Source organism: Talpa occidentalis, unplaced genomic scaffold (genome assembly GCF_014898055.3).
Source record: "Talpa occidentalis isolate TD23 unplaced genomic scaffold, MPIMG_talOcc4v2.1 talOcc4.6, whole genome shotgun sequence".
Lineage (NCBI taxonomy): Eukaryota > Metazoa > Chordata > Mammalia > Eulipotyphla > Talpidae > Talpa > Talpa occidentalis.
Window position 1 is genome coordinate 122,879,971 of NW_023604972.1, and position 13,121 is coordinate 122,893,091.

At 44.2% G+C, this 13,121-nt stretch overlaps 1 long non-coding RNA gene across 1 annotated transcript in view; it reads right to left on the reverse strand.

The window, feature by feature from the left end:
• Nucleotides 1-1,411: 1,411 nt before the first annotated feature.
• The window catches only part of LOC119261015 (uncharacterized), a 40,190-nt gene continuing 28,480 nt past the window's right edge, over nucleotides 1,412-13,121 (reverse strand). The window contains exons 3-4 of the long non-coding RNA XR_008549289.1: nucleotides 9,420-9,527; nucleotides 1,412-1,442 (exon numbers count right to left, since the gene is read on the reverse strand). This is a non-coding gene — a long non-coding RNA (uncharacterized LOC119261015). The remainder of the gene's footprint in view (nucleotides 1,443-9,419; nucleotides 9,528-13,121) is intronic.

Here is a 13,121-nt window from a genome sequence, read left to right on the forward strand (position 1 = left end):
AACTTTTTAGAAAAGTTTCTTTTCTTTTTAGTTCCTTTTTTCTTTCATGGAAGAGGCTCTGCTCTCCAAGTTGTCAGGCTCAAAATAGGACCTTCTTGAAAGTGAAATGAAACCCAGAATCCTGCTGATAACTCCTATGTTTTCAAAACAAACAAGGATGGTTTATGGGCTAGTTAAAAATCCCCAACCACAGCAGTAGCCCTGAGGTAGAGTCGTTTTGGATAAACTCTGTAACCCAATCGGTCCTCCCGCAATTCCACAGACACCCAGCGCTGTCAGTCAGGGCTGGAACGCTTTTCATAGTGAGTAGAGAAATGGAGGATCCCCAGAGGCTCTTAGGAAAAGGGTATGTTAGCACATGGCCCAGGGTAACCAGGGGCCCCAAACTGTAAAGGGGTACACACCTAAAAGGGATTCTGCCAAGGTGAAGGAAGCAGACTCTTAGTGTGAATGACTTTTAATAGAATCAGTGCACAGGGAGAGAGAAGGACTTCAAATAATTTTCCAATAAAACTCCCAAATGAGGGCCTCCCTGGTGGTGCAGCGGTTGAGCGCTGGGTTGCGCAGCTGCCCGCAGCCTCTGCATTGCTGGTTCGATCCCCGGCCACCGGGTGAGGGTCCCACATGGCACGCAGACCTCTCCTGCTGCCCTCTGCTCCCCTCAGCAGTGACCTTCATCAGTCTGCCTGCTCTGCTCTCCCCTCTGGCTCTGGTAAATTCTCTCACCCTCCCACGCTTCTGACTCTACCCAGTGCTTGTATAAATAAATAAATAAATCTTAAAAAAAAAAACTACAAAAAAAATAAAAAATAAAACTCCCAAATGATCCATCCCCTTGTGGGCAAATGCCCAGCCAAGCAGGGTTGGCCTGAAGTGGGGCTGCTGAGGCCTGTAAGCTTACCACAAGCCTAAGGCAATTTCTGACAAGGAACCACAAGGAAGGGGCAAGGGATGTTAGGAAAATGGTGTCTCCCCTTCACGGAGATATATCTAGAACAGGACGCCTGGAGGTGCCCTGCCATAGGACAAACGAGTTTAAATGACTATTGAAGGGCAAATAATTCTTCAACGGCTGCCCTGAGCCTGTGCCCCCAACATCCTCAAAACTCAAGCTGCCTACTAGTAGATGAAGAGAAAAGGCAAGCAGGTCCCTGCCTGAGTCCCCTGCCGGAGACCACCCTTCACGAGAACTTCACAGATCAACCCAATTTTCACCTAGTGGATCCTCTGTGTCCTGGTGCCTGAGCCCCCAGGAACTCGGCGCACCACTATTTAGCACTGACCTTTACATTAATTGTTCCACATCCCTGGTTCTGAGAACATGTGATGCTCTGGAAACTGAGCTTCTCACTCATTTCTTTTATGAAGCAGACAAAACCCCAGCAAAGGCAATCCTTTCCAGAAAGTCCCGCACTGGCAACCCTGGAGAGAGCTAGTGAAGGCTGGAGGGGAAAGAGCAAGAGGGAGGGAAACAAGAAAGATTAAGAGGAAAGTAAGACCTAAGAGCTTAATTTTAATGCTAAGGAGTCTTTTAAAGAATTATGGTCCCACAAGCCAGCAGCAACTTTTTGCTGAGTCCGCCGCTCTGACCACGAAGGCGTATGTTTCTGTGCATTAACTTTTTTAATCTGGTAAGGTGTCATTTAGGAAATCCATGGCCCAGTAATATCCTGCTGAAAGTTAATTGACAGGCCTCCCACAAGTGCTTAATTCTGGGTTGGTGCATCGGCATGGCAATTAAAGAGTGTAACTTGCTAAGGAACTCTGTGGTTGACATAAGTAGACACAGGCTCCCCATCTAGTGAGGGGCTGACCACAGAGCAGATGGAGGAGTAACTGGCCACTGCCCTCAGATGAACCCTCTGCCTGCTCTTCCACCAGCATAGCTTCATTCTTTTGCACTTAGAAGGCAGTTTTTGGTACTTTTGAGCTTCAAATTAACATTCCCGTGACCCTGTGAGGCGCCACATTTTACATGCTTATTAAGCAATGTCTATACTTTCAGTTTTTATTTCGGGAAAGCTTGTCAGATATGGAGTTCAGGGCCTGGGAGGGATTGGAGCAACTAAGAGAAGGACAAAAAGGAGCTACAGATGAGACCGAGAGAAGAAAGGGATGGGCAGAAGACCAGGAATGAGCCTCCCCTGGAGGTCCTGGTGTGAGGTCCTTAAGCTTTGTTCGTGGGGTAGAACCCCTGGCAGCCTGAGGAAGTCTTTGGACCCTTTCTCAGAATAATGTTTTCAAATGCAACAAATAAAATTCATAGGATTATAAAGGTAGACCACAGTTATATTGAAATACATGATCAAAATATTTAAAAACCAAATTTGTGGTATGATAGTCTATGTATATCTTTGCTAATGTGCTAAATGCAATTAAAGGGAGTGTCTACTAATTCTTCCTGTTTCAGAGGCAATGATGTTAATAAATGCTATTTGAAGCTATCTGTAAAAACTAATATCTGATATGAAAACAATTTTGATTTAATGGGTAAAAAGTTGTGGGGGCTACTACAAGAACTGTGGCTGATTGCCAACCTTTATAATGGAAGGAAATGCACAATGTGCATTTGAAATTGGTGAAAACAGAGCTTCAGTTTCTACCCAATTTCATGAACTTGCTAAATTCTCTCTAGGGAACACTGTGGGTCTGTTGGCCTCAAGATAAAGAAGCTCTGATACAGGTTCAAAATTATCTACTTATAAATGGAATACAGAGAAACCAAACAAAAGGTCAAAGATAAACCTCTAAATCTGACTATATATCTGAGGCATTGAGGAGGGGAGGGGAAGAGAGAGCAGGAAAATGAAGAGGAGGGAAGGGGTAAAGTCAGCAGGGGGGTGGGATGGGGTGAGAGCAAAGGAGGGAGGGGAGTCAGATGGAGAATTACTAGGGCTTTCTTGGTGGATGTGATGAAATAATATACATTTGTAGAGGTGTAAACCTATACTCCTAAGACACATCCTATGCTGTAAATAAACATTACCTCAAAAATATAACTTAGAAAAAATTATCCAGGCAAACCCAGCGGGGAGAAAAATCCTCAGATCCTTAGACCCTGTAAATCACATAGCAGCCTGGGCGGGGGATGTTTGCTAATTGCTGCAGATGAAAGAATTGGGCCAAGGTTTCTCATTTAATTTCTTCTGCTGGTTTTATAAAAATCATTATTTAAAGTTCATAAAACATGCCTGTGGCTCACCAATTGCCAAAAAAAGGATGGGTAATTTAGAAGCTGCCAAATGAGGGCTGTCATTGGTACATCTGCTTGGGGTTCAGGAGAAAAGACTAAGACTGGTTGCAACTTAAGCGGGCCTTCCTGAGCTAGCTCATCTGCAGCCACCTTGGAGATCTGTATGTGACTCTTGGCACCCTTCCAAGGGCATTTCATCAGGATATTGCTTCCCAGTGGAGATGGGGAATTTCCAAGGGGGAGATGGTAGTCAAGCAAGCTCAGAGGGCAGAAGCTTTGTACTGGAGCATATTTCTTCTCAGTTGTTTTTGCTCCTCTCTTTTGGGGTCTTCCAAGCCTTTGAACAAGTAATTCCTCAAGTCAGGTCTTCAAACCACTTAACTCCAAGTGCTTACAAATGGCACCATGGAAAGGGGTGGAGCCAGGTGGAGTTCTGCTGGATGCAGAAGTTCTAAGTCCACAACTTGCTCTGGTTGCCAAGGCAACTTGCTCCTGTTGACAAAAGTGGTGGCAGCCAAGGGGATGGAGAGAGGACATATGTGGTCTTCCTTTAAAAACACTCCAGAGCCTATTGAGTGGTATATTCTTTATATGCTTTGAATATTAACTGCTCATATGTGTGATTTGCAAATATTTTCTACCATTCCATAAGTTCATTTTATTGACTATTTCCTTTAAAAGCTGTGCAGAATCTTTTTAGTTTGATGTAATTCTGCTTGCTGATTTTTGATTTTGTTGCTTGTTCTTTAGGTGTTTGTCCAAAAAGTCATTGCCAAGACCTTTTGCCAAGGAACATTCTCCCTGTGATATTTTTCTAGGCGTTTGATGACATAAGGTCTTACATTTAATCCTTCAAACTAGTTCAAGTTAATTTTTGTGAGTTTTATAAGAGAAAGTCTAGTTTCCATGTTAACATCAAATTTTCCCAGCACTGTTTATGGAAGAGAATATGTTTTCTCCATTGAGTATTTTTCACTCCTTTGTCAAATATTACTGGGTTTTATATATGTGAGGGTTTTTTTTTTCCCCTTGGATTCTTAGTTCTTTTCCACGGGTCTATCTTTATGCCAGTACCAAACTGTTTTCATTACTATAGCTTTGTAAAATAGTTTGAAATCAGGAAATGCAATGCCTCCATCTTTGCTCTTCTTTCTCAGCATTGCTTTGACTATGTAGGGTTTTTGTTGTTCCATACAAATTTTATAAACAGTGCACCCACAAACTGTAATAAAATTTAACATTTCATTGACCATGAAAAACAGACCATGAAAAAGTCTTCATATATTATCATGTTTATATAATATCTAAAAATCAGGTAATATTGGCCCTATTTTATAAAGGAAATATATCTAAAGTGACAAAGTGATGAGTTGGAATTTGAACACAAATAGTCAGGATGAATGTTATTGAAAGATTCTTATATTTACATAACAACAGTCCTTTTGTTAGCATGCAACCAAATGACCCCAAAGTGCTAGCAGGTGCATATTTTTAAATGGATTTGGCCATCCATGCACATAAAGGCAAAGGAAAAATACTCTTTGTGTGAATAATTTTTAATAGAATTGGTGTGCATTGACATAGAGAAGAAAGGATTTCAAATAATAGTTGCACAATTAAACTCCCCCCAATTACCCATCCCTCTTAGGCAAATGCCCAGCCAAATAGGCTTGGCCTGAAGTTGGGTCACTGAATTCTGAAAGTTTGCCACAGGTTTAATGTACTGTAAGGGCAGACCTCCCAGCCCCCAGCAAGTCTTCACTCTATCTGGGCTCTCTGGCGTTCTCTGCTTCTGCTTCAGCTTCTCCTTCAGGTTCTGCTGCTGCTGCTATTGCTGCTGCTGCTGGCGTCCCCACGATGCCGCCCTTAAAAGCACAGTCTTAGCTCAGCTGAATCCCATCTACCTATGCCCACACCCTATTCCAGGTGCCCGCCATCAGGCATGCATTCAGGACAAGGATCCATCATCTATCCTGATGGCAGAAGGGCAGAAAAGCCTGATATTTTCTTTACCCTACAGTCCACCCCCTTAGGGTTTTCTGCCATACAGTCTACACATATATACAATTTTCTAAGCAAACAAACAATGCAGCCATGGCCCACAAAAGCAAATACATCAAATATAACAAAACACAATATAACAAAATACAACAGAATACAAATAAGTCCAGGCAGGGCACCAACCTAGTGCAAAAGACAATTATTGGTACCAGCAGATGAGCCACCAAATCTGCTGCCGAAGGCACTGCTCATATGAGGGAGGGGAATCACTCACGACATCTTTTGCAACATGCCAGGAGCTGTCAGGCTTCCTGGCCTTCTCTGGCTGCAGTCTCGGCTACAAGGCACACACAGCATCCACCCCCAGGATGCACTAGCTCTGGGATTGGCAATTTTATTCTGTTGGGGGTAATCGCCAACCCTCAGGGTTTCTGTCTGCAGTCGCTCCAACACTCGGCCTTCACAGCCACCCATGCGACTCGCAGACCCCTGCACTCAGGCCCACCCACTGCACAAGCACATGGGTCGGGGATCCAAACTCTACATTTGGCTTGGGCTCCACCCCAAGCCACGTTCCCCACCTGTCCCCCAAGGACGGGTTCCTCAGCTCCTCACCCTCACTCAAGAATGAGCAGGGCATCGCCCACAGGTGATTTTACGAGACTCACAGGTCTTCAGCATACCCAGGCTGCTTAACAGCCACTCAGGGCTTCTCAACTTATCATCAGTACCAGCTTTTGCTTTCTTAGTTGGCTTTTCTCCTCCACCTGGCTGCTGGGCATGCACAGGCTGCTTTTGGCCATCTAGGCCCACTGGCCACCCCCAGATTCTCAAAAAAAAACATAACCTGCCAAGGTCCTCCGCCTTCTGGCGGGATTGTCAGTCCAGGTTTATCAGTCCATGTCCATTGGCCTCTCCCTGCATCAGCAGCGGCCTGCTGCCTCAGGGGTCATTGGCTGGTCCTTTCCGGTGTCGTTGCCTGGTCCTTTCGGGCATCTCCTCCATGCGAGGTCTCGTCCCACAGCTCCGGACCGTATCCACCTTCTGTGCCGCCATGGCACCTCCAGCGTCATCACAGGCAAACAGTCTGTTCTCCTTAGTCCCTCCAGGTCTTCGGAGGGCTCCAATACCCGTCTGCATGGATCCTGCCGACTTACGCCAATTGTAGAGGCAGGAAGGACCACTGTGCAGGTTTTCTGATCCCATGCAGACCGGGTAAAGGAGGAGTCAGAGTCCTCAGTAGTTTTGCAGGTTTTTTATTTGGGGCTCACCAGGCATATGGCAGGCAGGGGTGCTGGCTGGGAGGCTGGCAGACCTCCCAGCCCCCAGCAAGTCTTTACTCTATCTGGGCTCTCTGGCGTTCTCTGCTTCTGCTTCTCCTTCAGGTTCTGCTGCTGCTGCTATTGCTGCTATTGCTGCTGCTGCTGGCATCCCCGTGACGCCGCCCTTAAAAGCACAGTCTCAGCTCAGCTGAATCCCATCTACCTATGCCCACACCCTATTCCAGGTGCCCGCCATCAGGCATGCATTCAGGACAAGGATCCATCATCTATCCTGATGGCGGAAGGGCAGAAAAGCCTGATATTTTCTTTACCCTACATGTACCTTCTGGTGGGAAACAACAAGAAAGAGGTTAGGGCGGCCCTAGAGAGCTAGGACAGAAGGACAGACTCAGAATTCAAAATATACCACATAATCCAACATGACATCAAGATAAAAGTTGCCATTTTCTCTGCCAAGGACCAGGAGCAGCCTCCCCACATGTCTCTTACCTACCTGTCTCTTCCAAGTACTTCTATTTGTCTCTCCTTCATATGTCTCCTCCAAGTCACCTTCCAGCAGCACCAAGGAGCAAGTAGAAGCCAGGAAAGCAAGAGAGTCAAGGCACATGTATGTTCAGTTATAAACCATGCATGGCTGCTTAACTCTGCCTCTAGTTCCCAGCAGCCCCCATTCAGGGAGTCAGGTTCATGGAATGCTGGGAGTTGTAATCCCTGGTGCCTGAGATCTCACAGGCCTGCAGATGGGGGGGGAGTCTGTAAGACGTCAGAACGTTATTCACAGGCTGAGTTTGCTTTTTGTTTCTTTAACACTTTCTTTAAGATCAGGGACCCTTTTATTTAAAAGCTTATTTCTAACCATTTAAGTGGTTAGAAGGCCTGGCAGCCTCCCAGCCCCCAGCAAGTCTTCACTCTTTCTGGGCTCTCCGGCGTTCTTTCTTGTTCTCTCTAATTATCTCATGGTTCGGTTCTCTCTCGGCTTCTCTGCTTCTACTGCTTCTCTTCTGCTGGCATCCCCGTGATGCCGCCCTTAAAAGCCCAGTCTTAGCCCAGGTGAATCCCATCTACATATGCCCACACCCTACTCCAGGTGCCCGCCATCAGGCATGCATTCAGGACCGCAAGGATCCATCATCTATCCTGATGGTGGGAGGGCCGAAAAGCCTGATACTTTTACCTTACCCTACAATCCTATTTTTTACATTTTTTCAATGACTCCCAATGAGAGCAGATACAAACTGAGGCACAACAACAACATCTTTATCGATATCAGGAGATTTTGCAGCCCAGAAGTCCCATCGTCAATCTCCTTCTTCAATGCTGCTGTTTGCTGGCCCCAGTTGAGACCAGCTAAGGAATTTGTTGCATTGGTGAAAGAGCACTAGATTTGAGACCTAGATCTGCTGGGTGGCGTTGCAGAAATCACCTACTAACTAACCTCTTTGAGAAGCACCATCTGTTCCACCAGGTCATGGTGAAGCTTGCTTGAGATGATCTGTAGACTGTAGGCACAGCCATTTCTGTGCACAGATGTCCTGTTTTGCTTGAGTATCCTGGTTAGATCTGAAGCATGTTATTTCTTGTAGCGAGATCGTCCATGGATTCTGTCCCTAGAGGGGGCGGGTTACTTTCCTTTCTTCTTAATTACCGGCTGAGCCAACCACCACTCAGAATCAGCATATACAAATTTGTATTGTTATTGATCTTGTTAAAGACTCCACTCTTCCATGGCACACACTGGGGTAGAATTTTTTTTATCCCTAGAGCTGCCAATCATTCCTGCAAGCAAAAGCACTCAGAAAATCTAGGCAGCTGGTAATATTTACGGAGCACAAACCAAGTTCCAGGAACTTGTTCGACACATTCCCCATTGATTAATGGAAGAGCCTGTGAAGTAAACACCATTATTACCCCAATTTAATAAGTGAAGTGTCAGAGACCAAAATGGGAAGACGCTCATAACAAGGTGAGTTAGGGATGACATTTGCACACAGACACCACAACTAGAATCCGAGTCTAAACCACTCTGTGTTGTTTTTAGAATGCATGTTCAAGATGAGCACCAGTAGGTGGGAATGGAGAGGGTTTCTGCATTCTCCCAATTGAATTGGGGTCTCCCACCCCCAAATCACATCTACCCAGAATCTCAGAAACAGGATATATTTGGGAATAGGATCTTTGCTGATGTGATTAGTGAAAATGAGGTGATACTGGATTAGGATGGGCCCTAAATCCAATATGACTTGTGTCTTTATAAGAAGAGGGACATTTGGACATAGGAGAGAAAGCCCTGTAAAGATTGGGGCTGAAGGGAATGCAGAGATTAGAGTTATACTTCTACAAGTGTACGAATGCCACGAATTGCCAGCAAACCAACAGGAGCTGGGACAGGGGCATGAAAAGTGTTGGCCTTCAGAGTTCCCACCAGGAATCAACCTTGCTTACATCTTGATTTCAGACTTCTGGCCTCGGGGACTGGAAACATAACATTCTGTTTTTTAAGCCACTTAGTATGTGGCACTTTGTTACAGCAGCCCTAGGAGTCAATACACATTTATTCTCCCAGTTCTCTGCTACCCAGTGGGGTGAAAAGTTTTGCAGAGATGACTAAAAATCCTAAGAATCTGAGGCTTTGGGGGGGGGATTAGTTTTGCATTAGCTCATTTCCTTTTTCTCTGATTATGTGTCTTAGAAAACTACTCCACTCAGATTAACAAAGAATCAGATCATCCCACAGGCCATTATTTCTTGGTAAAGCAAAACCAGTCTCAAAAGGTGGTCTTCTTGAACAGCCCATCTTCATTAATCAACCAACAATACTGCTTAGTGTGAATGTGCACTTCCTCCTGCCTCTGTTGGGGGGGACGGGGCCAAGGAGGGCTGGAGAGAAGTTATCCTAGCCTAAGGACTTGAATTGGCCTATGAAGAAAAGAGATTTCAAATACCTTTTCTGTAATTTCAAATATCTGTTTTCAAGTTGGGGGTGGCGGGCTGGATCAAATGGCCTGTTAGTGACGTATTCGACTGACTGTTCACAAAGCTGATGCTGGAGTCTAGATTGAAGCAGAACCTGGAGGTTACTCAATTTCTTGGCATGATTGAAAATAAGAAATTTTGCTTAGAGATTGCAGAGGGGCAAGGAAACAGGAACACAGTGAGGAAAGTGAGGCCTAGAAACAAATTAAGAGAGGTTGCCCAGTAGAAGTCCTTGGCTGGAGGGCTTGACTTTTAAGTAGAGACAGGGCTGATTTTTATGTGAGACTATGATGTAACTTCCGCTCTGGTTGCATCAAACCTTCAGAAAATGTTTCCTGAATACTCAGCCCTGTATTGATTGTTCTTTGGGGGAAAGAAAGAAGTGTCCTCAGAGACTTAATGGGAGATGTTATACAGAAAAGAGATGCAGAGCAGGGGAGACACTGTCAGCTTGAATTTTAATTCATTGTAAATAATCCTAAGGGGCACTGAAGTCAATCAGACAACACTAAACTTTAACTCTCTGTCCCTTCTCCAAGAGTTTCTTTGGAATTGCTAATTTCATTGTCTCCTTTTCTGGTCACAAGGAAATAAATATTTGTCCTTTGTATAGTCTTCTTGTCAGTGTCTTTATTTAGCCCAGATACCTCCTAAGAGAATGGACACATAGAGCTTCATTATATGGTCACATTGCTCCTCCTCTGCTGCGCTTGTGTAGTAAAATCTTCCTGTTTCTCTTATAAGGAGACTTGTGATTGCATTTAAGGTCCACACAGATAATCCAAGATAATGTCCTCACATCAGCATCCTTTACTTAATCATACCTAAAAAGATCCTTTTCCTCCCTGTACACATGAACATTCACAGCTCCAGGGAGATAAGGACCTGATATTTGGAGTGGGGGGCATTATAAAGTCAATTGCTGGGTCTTTTGAGGCAGGAAGGGTAGGAAGTGAAAACCATGGAAAGTTGCTGGAGAAGAGTTCTTGGACTTGGTAACTGGGCTGATGGGAAGCCATGGAAGCCAAACCTTGACAAAGGCGTACCTGGATTCAGGTTGGCAATATTGCATAGCCTAGCCTCCTGTGGACCTGGAATTGTGATCATTTTTTTTTTTTTTTTTACCATTTTCATGTTCCTAGAAGAGCCATTTTCTTTACATTTCTTGTGAGTTTCACAAGGCATACTTGGAGAAATGGAGAGGAAGATGCAGAAAAAACAGTCCTCTTTGTTCATGAATTTGAAAGGCTTAGCTACAAATGTAGTGTGAAATTGTCTGAAATTCCTGGCAGTGGACATGAGTCACATATTACCTCTAACATTTACAGAACATTCTTCACAGCAATTTCTACACTTTGTTAAGAGAGATACTGAATTTGTTGCATACAAGAAACCGCATCCAAAGACCTTTTGTTAGAGCAATGGGTCAATTCCAAGAAGACAAGATGTTGTAGACATAAATTAAGGGCCATGTACTTGGCTCACAGAGCCAACTGGACAACTTCTACAAGAAGGAGGAGACCTGGTTGAGGATCAGCACACATAAATACTCATCATAAGCTATACTGAATCAAGAAAATGTGATGAGGGGGCCTTGAAAGATGTGGTGTTTCAAAAGTCGATGTACTCTTAGGCTGCATTCATAGAAAAATGCAATTTCAACAGGGTAGATAGGTGAGAATAAAGGGAGATTGCCAAAGGGATAATAAATTCATTGAATGTACAAATCCACCGCTTTTGGAGGTTTCCAAAAATGAAGGTTAACACTGTTGCTGGAAACACCTATGCTATCCTACCTGAACATTAGATAGCTGGCTTTAAGGAAGAATAACATCAGAGGGAAGCTGAGAACTACAGGAAAGATATGGATAGATTTAGGGCAGTCTGGGGAAGAAGTTATTCCAAAGAAGATAATATTTCATAGTGATCTTTAAAAATGCTCCAGAATTATTAAATATTTTATATAAATATATATCATTTTTGTAAACGTACGTTAACTTAAATGTAAACACAGGGTTCTATGTCACACTAGCCAAACCATACTGGGAGCATAAATTTAGTAGACACCAGGCAGGAAAACTGGAGGGTGTTTGTAGAAGAGCAGCTAAAACTGTGCAAGTTCTGGAAAACCACATGGTAAAAATTGGAGAGAAGATTAGGTGTGTTTAGCTCAGTTATTGGTATGTCCACTTTTTAGGAAGAGAAAAAATCTACTTATTCTGAGGACTCATGTAGTGTTCAGATAACTTTAGAATTTAACTCTAAGGAACAACTTTAAGAACAAACTTTGTAATGGTTTTGGGGGAAAATGGTGTCCCCTTTTATTTAAGCAGAGCATTGAGAGTTTGATTGTTGCAAAGCTTAGATCACATTATCTATAAAATGACTGTGTCCTGAGGTGCTAGGGCAGATACTATTGACTATCTACACCAGCCCTACTCCCTTCTTCAGGAAACATGTTTGGGGAAGAAAGCCCCAATTCAGCACTAGACCAGGAAGAGGAGGGTAAATCCTGGTTCTCGGGGAAGTAAGTAATCCTAGACGTATGTAATCCTACTTCTCGTTACTGGTGATTGATTTAGAGTCTAGCATATGACTAGCTATGGCTAAGACAAGTGGGGAAGTCAGCTGGGATAATTTCTTATTTTTAAAGATTTTATTTATTTACACATACAAGAGCTGGGCTGTAGACCAGAGGTGCAGGGGGTGAGAGGATTCACCAGAGACAGAGTGGGGAACAGAACAGGCAGATCGACTGAAATACACTGCTGAGGGGAGCAGCAGGCGAGATGGGAGAGGTCTGCTGTGCCATGTGGGTCACCTCCCTGGCCAGAGATTGAACTTGTGCTTCCGACAGCTTGATAGTGCTGAGACTTAACCCTTTGTACCACCAGGGAGGCCCAGCTAGGATAATTTCTAAGAAGGATTTTGCTTCCTGGTACAATGAGGGATGCAAGGAGGCCGGCCTCTTTAAATTGCCTTCAATGTGATTAGGCAAGAATATGCAGTTCAGAAATATAACAACGTTTCCCCACCATGCAGCCCAGAGCCTGTGTCTGTGATAAATAAGATATTGTTGAGTCCCTTCTCAGAGTCAAATCTCTGATCTCTGATCAGACATGTTGTTTGTGAGATAATTTAAGATCTCCCTGGTGGGGGCCTCCCTGGTGGCTCAAGGGGTTAAGCACCGCACTATGAAGCAATCCACAGTCTCTGCAGCACAAGTTCAATCCCCAGCGAGCTAGGGAGCAACCCACATGGTGGAGCAGACCTCTCCTGACTCCTGCTGCTCCCCTCAGCAGTGTATTTTGGTCAATCTGCCTATTCTGTTCCCCATTCTGTCTCTGGTGAATCCTCTCACCTCCCCCACCCCCGCATCTCTGGCTGTACCCCAGCTCTTGTATGCATAAATAAATCTTTAAAAAAAAATAAAGATCTTTGGTCATATGCCACTGTCAGCTGGGCAGTTTATGCCTGCAACCAGATGTAGGCTAGCCCAGTCAAAACCTGTGAGTCTAAGAAAATCCTGACGTTTGAGGTGGCAGGATATAGTCAGTATAACATACATCTTCTACATACACATGCATCAAGTAACTGTAAGTGGACTGTAATGCATGAATAGAATTATTATCGAGACAGCAACTTGAATAATGAGTTCCAATCTAGGCCTG